The sequence below is a fragment of the Octodon degus genome, unplaced genomic scaffold, assembly GCF_000260255.1.
Source record: "Octodon degus isolate 3935 unplaced genomic scaffold, OctDeg1.0 scaffold00037, whole genome shotgun sequence".
Classification (NCBI taxonomy): Eukaryota; Metazoa; Chordata; class Mammalia; order Rodentia; family Octodontidae; genus Octodon; species Octodon degus.
In genome coordinates, this window is record NW_004524613.1 from 16,387,318 (window position 1) to 16,395,674 (window position 8,357).

The window sequence follows — 8,357 nt, forward strand, 5'->3', positions numbered from 1 at the left end:
ACTGAGACAAAATACATGATACAACTGAAAGGAAGAGGTTTATTTTAGCTCAGTCCATGGCCAGGTGGCTCCAAAGAAAAAATAGCATTGCAGAGACACATGGCAGAGGAAAAGCTCCTCATATCTTGGTGGCCAGGCAACAGAGAGAGAATGGAGGATCCAGGAAGGGATATATGGTGTTCCTGGTCAAGCTCCTGTAATATGCTTCTTTGGACTATATTCTACCTCCTAATAACAAGTCAGCTATTGCACTGTCATAGTCCGAACACCTACCATAATCCCTGCCTCTAAGCCCAAGAAGCTTTGATAGTGGTGGTAGTGGTGGCAGGGAGACATCTAGATATAAACCACAACAATAAGTAACCAAAAGCAAAGAGCGAAAAATGATTTGCCTAAACCTATCAAGAACCTGTTAAGAAACAACCCACAGAGTGAAGAGATACAGAATGGGAAAAAATATGAACCACCTGTAGCATTTATCCTGCAGAGAATTTATATCCAGGGAATGCAAAGAGCTGGAAAAAAAGTTAATTTAGAACCATGCAATCCAATTTACAAATGGACAAACAACCTGAATAGATACTTCTCAAAAGAAAAATACACACCAGGAATAAATGAAGAAAAAAAGGATGAGCTCTGTATGTGTGTGGGGGGGTGGGGTGGGAGCAGGCAGCAAAGAGGTACTGAAGGTGACAGGCGGGGGAGATTCTACATGTGCACCTGATGGACTGGGAGGAGGATATGGCCATGAAGTGCCCATGGGAGAGCACAGAGGGCTTTATATTTATCTCTGAAATTTAGAAACATTTGCTGGGGCATTGCTTAGTGTCAATGATGTCTGTAATCTTTTCAGTCTCCAGCCTTATTATAATGAGTACAATGAATAGCACTGTACCTAACTAAGTCTTTACATATGTCTCTGATATTTATTTAGGATGATTGGGAAGCTGATTCTTAGTCTTGTCACACTAAATGGACAACAAATTACGGATGAACCTATGGATGAGGAGGAGATTAATCCACGAACTGAAGACAGCATTGAAGAAATTGTGCTCACACATCATATGAAGCTATGAAAAGGCATATTCTTTCCAGTCTGATTTTTAAGAAGTATTAGGGCAGGGATGATTTGGAAAGGTTTTCTTAGTTTAAAAAATCTCAGGCTCTAATGCTAGATAGGTTGATGTCTAAAATATTACAGAAGGTCACACTTAAAGTTTGGGTCTGTGCTTGGATAAGTGAGAAATTTTGGTAGACATTAATCACACTTTGATTGCCAAGTAGCATTATGAAACTGAAAGGAAGTTGTAGCTTATTTTGAATTTTCTTAGGGAAGGAGACATGTTTACACATTCATTTAAAAAGATGGTTTCAGAAGATGTCAAGTTCTACTTGGCTGCATATGGACTTGCTTTAGATAACCTATATATCCTGGGAATAATCCATAAAAACTTGAAATCAGAAAAAAATATTCTTGGTGAAGAAGTTCACATCAAACAAACAGATTTTGGCTTAAGAGTATATTAATCATGGAAAACTAGCATATTCTTTTCATGGAATTGTGAAATATATGGTTCCAGAAATAATCAGAGGCCATACTTGAAGTGCCAACTGGCTGTCTTTTGGTATGCTAATGTTTGAAGTGTTCCCTGGTACACTACTTTAACAACAACAACAAAAAAAGATTAAAAAGACCCAACCTTCAGATGCCATAGTTTTTGAGTACTGAAAACGCTCATGCTTTTCAAATAAATTCCTGACTGAGAAGGTTCAGAACAGGATGGAGTTAAAGAAATTAAAAAGCATTCATTTTTCTCAACAATCTACTGGAATAAACTGTACAAAAGAGAAATTCATTTATCTTTCAAATTTGCAAGTGGCAGGTCAGAAGATATATTTTGTTTTGATGTGAAACTCCCAAAGATTCACCTGGGATTCCAAATAGTGGTAATAAGTATCAAATCCTAATCACTAGGCCATCAGGAAGTGTCCTAATGGTGGTGAATATCAACTTTTGGGGGAGCTTAGTTTATTCTTATTACCTCAAGTGATAAAAGTCAAGCTAGACAAATAGCTGATGTACATTCAGTCTTTCATTAGTTACATGGGAATGATATTTAGTTTACTGACATATATGAAGTAGAAGAATATAGTTGAGTTGGCTCATACTTTGTTGGCAAGAGAGGTATACACCAAGCCACGAAAAGTAGTTTGAAATAAAGATTATTGATAAAAGCAAGAGAGACTCAACAGAAGAAATTGAAATTTTTCTGTGCTGTGGAAAGCATCCAAACATTATTACTCTAAGAATGTATATGATGATTGACTGCATGTATATATAGCAACAGAATGTATGAAAGGAGTGAATTTCTAGATAAAATTCTTAGAACTTTTTCTCTGAACAAGAGGCCACTGTTGTCCTGTTTTCTATAACCAAGATTGTTGATTATCTTTATGCACAAGGGCTTGTCCTCAGAGACTTGAGACGTAGCAGCATTCCTTATCTGGGTGAATCTGGCAATCCAGCATTTATTCAAGTTTGTGATTCTGTCTTTGTGAAGCAGCTAAGAGTAGAAATCAGTTTTCTCAGGACTCCCTGTTATACTGCAAATTTTCAAATGACAAGGCTATGATGCTGCCTATGATATATGGCTCTTGGTGTGCTCTATATAGTGATTATTGGTTACTCTGTATTTGCAAATGGTCCTGATAATACATACACCAGGGGAACAATTGGCACTCAGTGGTGGTTACTGGAATTTTGCACCACATCTAGTAAAGGGTACCATGGAAGCTATATATTCTACTCTAAACAATGATGTCACCAGTTTTGGTGGAACCAGAAAGCCACTCTACCTTCGATCAGGGAAGAGATATTTTTAAACATCACCTCACTATTCTGGTGAAGAGATCCCAGTGAGATATTTGGCACCATGGAATAAAATGATAGCACCTATTCTAGTGACAGATAACACCTATCCGAGAGACACCTGCAAGCACACACTGACCAAACTGGTACCCATAATGCTCTTGCTGATTCTGCTTTTAATCTCTTCTCACTTTATTTATTTGCTTTTTGAATGTATTTTAGTACAGAGTCTACAGGGTCTCATTGCACAGATCAGACTCGTGATCTTCCTGTTTTCAGCCTCCCAAGTGCTGTGATTACAGGCGCGTGCCACCACTCCAAGTCTCAATGACCATCTCAGTGCGCCCCGGGGGCAGGGCCAGCATGACACTCTGGGGATCAGGGATTGAACCCCAGTTCCTGCATCTGCTTAAGCAGGAGTTTTAATCCGCTGAGCTATCTGACCAACTCTTCTCTCTCACTTGAAATGATTGTTATCAAGTTAGATTTTCTTGGGGCTTCTGATGAAATGAAAATGACAAAGATGTAGTCACTGACTCAACAAAAAATATAAGAAATGTGAATACCATCTAAAATACACTGATTAAAATACATAATGTGGGGGCTGGGGAGATAGCTCAGTAGAATAAGTGCTTGCCTGGCAAGCATAAAGGCATGAGTTCAATCCCCGGTTCCACAAAAATAAACAAACAAACATAATGTAGCATTATTTTTGCAGAAATTATTTCCTGGATCTTAAATATTCTTTGTTAGTTATAGGGTTGGACATTTTATGTTAACCACTTAGCTTAAACATCTCATTTATAGTAGCACCATATTCCTTGTGACATTCAAAATTTTTTGTAAGCAGTTCATACACAGTACATTTTTTTTTTATTGCTTTCATTAATGTATTGCCTGCCTTTAAGACTTGGAATCTAGGTCTGGCAGGATAGCTCAGCAGCATAAGCACCTGCTTGACAAGAGCAAGGTCCTGAGTCCATCCTTGGTACAAAAAAAATTCAAACTAATAAACCTTAGAATCTATTAATTAATTGGTAATTAAATCTCATTACATGAGTCTCTAGGTCAGCAATATTGTTGACTAGTGCTAAAAATTGGCAGATTGTGGAACAGCTGTTATTCAAGCTCTAACACCTTCATAATGTATGAATCTTTTCCCAAGTCTGTTTCACTAGTTTGATTATTGATTTGTTCCTTAAAGTCAGGTGCTCTGCAACACTGCATGAGAGAACTCTTATGGTAGAGAATGCTATCATATGTGTCTGGTAGGAAACCAAGAATACACCTACAGCCGGGTGTGATGGCACATACTTGGGATCCCAGCAGAAAGCTTAAGCAGAAGGATCACCATGAGTTCAAGACCAGCTTAGGCTACATAGCACGACCTTGTCTCTAAATAAGGAAATACATACATTAAAAAATACACCTATAGATTTAATCTATGTACTTTGCAACTCTTAAGCACTCTTTTTAATTAAGAAAGTAGTCCTTGCATTTAAAATTTTATGTAGCATCCAGGCTTACTAGTTGACCCATTATTTTGGATTTTGCTGATATATGATAAGGACTTTTAATGTCATGGTTAAGAAATGGGTTACATTACTGACCATTACCAGTAGCAACTGGTAATTTAAGTCTTACTGGACATTGCCTGCTTAAGTAGATGGTCTATATTAAACACCAAAATGAATAGAATAAAAGCCCCAGGGCCGGGGAAATAGCTCAGTAGAATAAGTGCTTGCTTGGCGAGTGCAAGGCACTGAGTTCAATCCCCGGTTCTGAAAAAAAAAAAAAAAAAAAAAAGAAAAAGAAAAAGAAAAAGAAAAAAGAAAAAAGAAAAGAAATTAAAAATGATACATAATTTCACTAAACAAAATAATATGAATTTGACAGTATTTGTTGTACTGCACAGTGTTGTCTTAAAATTAGCTGTTTAGATTATGAGATATATGCATACAATATTGGAAGAAAAGTTATAAGAAATTAAGAAAATAAAAAATTATTAAAGCATTAACTGATCCTTTCTATAGAAGAACTTCCAGGTTTAAAGATGAAATTAGTGAATTATATTTAGATAGTATTTAAATAATGAAAAATGAGGAATTCTGAAAAAATGCAAAACTCTGGGATATAATTTAAAAACCAAATTTAAGAGTGTATTCAATATAAAAGGGACTCAAGATGCAGTTTACAAGCATAAGACACCAAATTCTGTGACAAAATAGCAGAAATTTTCTCAATTTCTTTTTTGAAGCAGAATCTTGCTATGTAGTTTAGGTTGACCTTGAACTTACTATGTAGCTCAGGCTGGCTTGCAACCCATGGCAAATCTTCTGCCTCAGCCTTTCAAGTGCTGAAATTACAGGAATGTGATATCACATCCAGCAGATTTCTCAAATCTTGACAAAAATTTGTTTATTTAGGGACCAGAGTTATTTAGATCTTTAAAGAGACTTGACCAGAAAAGAATCTCCCCACATCATATTGTAAGCAAAATGTTAAGAGTACAGCACCAAAAATTCTGTTGAAAGTTGCAAGAGAAAAATGCCAACTTACTTATAAAGGCAAACCATTTGAATAATGGATTTTTCAGCAAAGTGCTATAAAGGCCAATAAGGGATGGAATAGTGTGTTTCAAGTTCTGAATAAAAATAATCACCAATGTAGATTGCATATCCAACAAAGCTATCCTTTAGAATTGAAGGAAAAATAAAGCTCTTTCAAAATAAGCAGAAGCTAAAAGAATTGATGACCATTAAGGATATACTTAACACTACTTACAAATTAAAGAGTATACCAACAAATAAGTGTAGGAGCCAGGGTGCAAGGGTGGGAAAACACTGAATGGAGACATCATTAGATTTTCCGGCTGATCCTGACTAAAGAAGTTAGAACTTTACCAGAGAAATTCCTCTGGCAAATAGGTGAAGGACGGGAATAGAGACAGGGAAAAAACAGATAAATAAAGGTGCCAAATGGCCTTGATTCTAGCACCAAGAGACCACAGAGAGAAACAGCTGACAGGCAGAATATAGACAGAACCAAACACACAAAGCCAGGATGAGGTAGCAGTCCCTCTCCACCTCCAATACAATACAGGGGAGACATCAGCGGAGGGGAGGCTGACTGACTTTGGTTAAAGCTCTTATACAGATATGTACTCTCACCTATGCAAGGGTCTATACTCATCATGTATCTATCATACAATAGAAAAAACAACACACAACCCCTTACTAACACTAAGATGACCATGAATAAGATACTCCTCCTCCAACTAGCTGCCCACTCCAAAGATGGGCCCTGAAAAGTAGGTCAGGGACAAATAAACAGGACAGAAAGAAACCTGTTCACTGGAAGAGATGATGTAGGCAGAGGTGCCTGAAAGCCACCTGGCAAGTCCTGGAAGGTTATGGCAAGTTTTGAGTAGGGGGAAAGGGTCTTGGGCCCCTCAGACAAGCACCTGAGAACAAAGGGCCCAGAGATAACACCTTTCTGGTTCCTCTTGCTCCAGATCCTATCAAACCAGCTATCCATCCTCTCCTTTTCATCCCTTTCCAAAAAAACTTTTAAAAATTTTGTATCTTTAATGCTTTACTGATATTAAAATTTATGATCCCATTGAGCTGCTGGCCAGAGTGGAGCTGGGTGCTAGACCCACCCAGGGATGACAGGAGTATTAGTAACATATCCAATACTGCAAAACTAGCAATGGCAGGCATTAGGAGACACTCTTCAGTGCTAACTTCTTAATTTTTCAATTAAGAAACACAGATTGGCAAGCCAAAATTAAAAACTAGACCAGAGGACTTCATGATAATCAACTCATGAAAGAGGAGACACAGCCACAGTGAGCATTTGGGATTTGATGTTTACTCTGAAGTGAGGACCAAAAAACAAACAAACAAACAAACAAACAAACACTCAAAAGCCTGAGATGGATGGATAGGTGAACAATGATCCAGTAGGACCAGTATCAGTGGTTAGGTGGTGAGAGAGGATCATATGTCCAGCCCACCCCAGACCCAGCATACATACTGTCCTGGGAAAGGACCAGCCTAATAGAGAAAGCAACATGGCCACTCAGTGCAAGCCTGGTGGTTTGAGCAGATCCACAGCCCCACTATCCTCTCCACTATGTGAGATGAAGAGAGAGACATTTCCAACCCAGACGCAATAAAGCTGAAAACATAACAGGTTAAACTTTAATTGCCGTGTACTTTGCACTCACCTTCGGGGCTGGCTGGTGGCATTGCAGTGCTGGCAGCCAGTGGTGAGACTGAGGAGAGCAAAAGTTTCCCAAACATAGACAATGATAATAATATCCTGCCTGTTCCTCCCACATGCAATGGGAGGGCTGTAGCTAGCACACTCAGCATCCTGGCCACAACTGTCAAAGCCTCCCTCAGGGCAGAGGGCACCCCAGCAATGCAAGAGGGAAGGAAAACTTGTTTCTGTAACAATTATGCAGAACAAAATCAGAATGAGCCAAGGCCCAGTTGATCTCTGAGGCAGAGCACTCTCCTGTTGTTTCCATCAGCAGGGCTGAAACAGACCTCTACAGAATCAGAACCAGGCTTTTCCTGTATAGTAGGCAAGGAAAACCCATGGAGGAAAGACACAAAGAAGCCCATGATATTTACCTTTCAAAACAATCAAAGTAATTGGACTGATGGAAGTCTGGGGGTGGGGCACATCTGGAGTTGGAAACCAAGGCAGAAGTTAGCAGAGGACAACCGTCAGTCAGTCCTCAAGGCTTTGGGCAGGCAATTGTCTGGTCCACAGAGAAAAACTATGCGGCTAGTTGAAACCAGACAGTGACAGCAGTGCAGAGAGCTGTATGCAAGCTCTGGGTCAAAGCTGTAACAGCAATGTGGAGGTTTTTATTCTTATATCCATTGTTATTTTGATAATTGTAGCTACTATAACTTTGCCAATTGTTGGATTTGGGCCATTCTGTTTTATCCTCAAACCAACAGGATTTGACCTAGTTCTTATATTGGCCATCCCAGTTTTTTTTTTCCCCTCTTCTTTCCTTTTTATTCCCTGTTTATTTTTGTTACTCTTGATTTTCTTTTGGTTCTTTTTTATTGGTATTGGTTGATCATAGTAATTTAGGTTTCAAGGGTTTCCCACTTGAGCTACTGTTTTTTTTTTTTTTTTTTTTTTTTTTGGTTCCTTGAATGCCTTCAGGGCACTTTTGGCCAGCGGGAGAGGTGTGAGGTTCGAACTCCAGCAACCTGAGGCTGACAGCTTTGTGGAAGCAGCCACTTAAAGGCCTGAGCTAGGGCCAGGCGCCCTTGAGCTACTGTTAATGGCTTGTATCTAGATGTTCCCCCAGTGGCTCATATGGTTATAGATGGGGAGATTGAAAGGTGGGTAGATTAAAGTGAGTGATTGTGGATTGAGGGTGTGATGCTGGGATTAAGGGCGCCCCACCCTGGGTATGGGTAGCACCAATCAGATTGTCTCCTAGATGCAATGCAGA

General features: G+C 38.9%; 1 pseudogene; it reads left to right on the forward strand.

Annotated features, from left to right (window-relative positions):
* The first annotated feature begins 935 nt into the window (after positions 1 to 935).
* Positions 936 to 2,920, forward strand: LOC105742125 (annotated as a pseudogene).
* Positions 2,921 to 8,357: the final 5,437 nt, after the last annotated feature.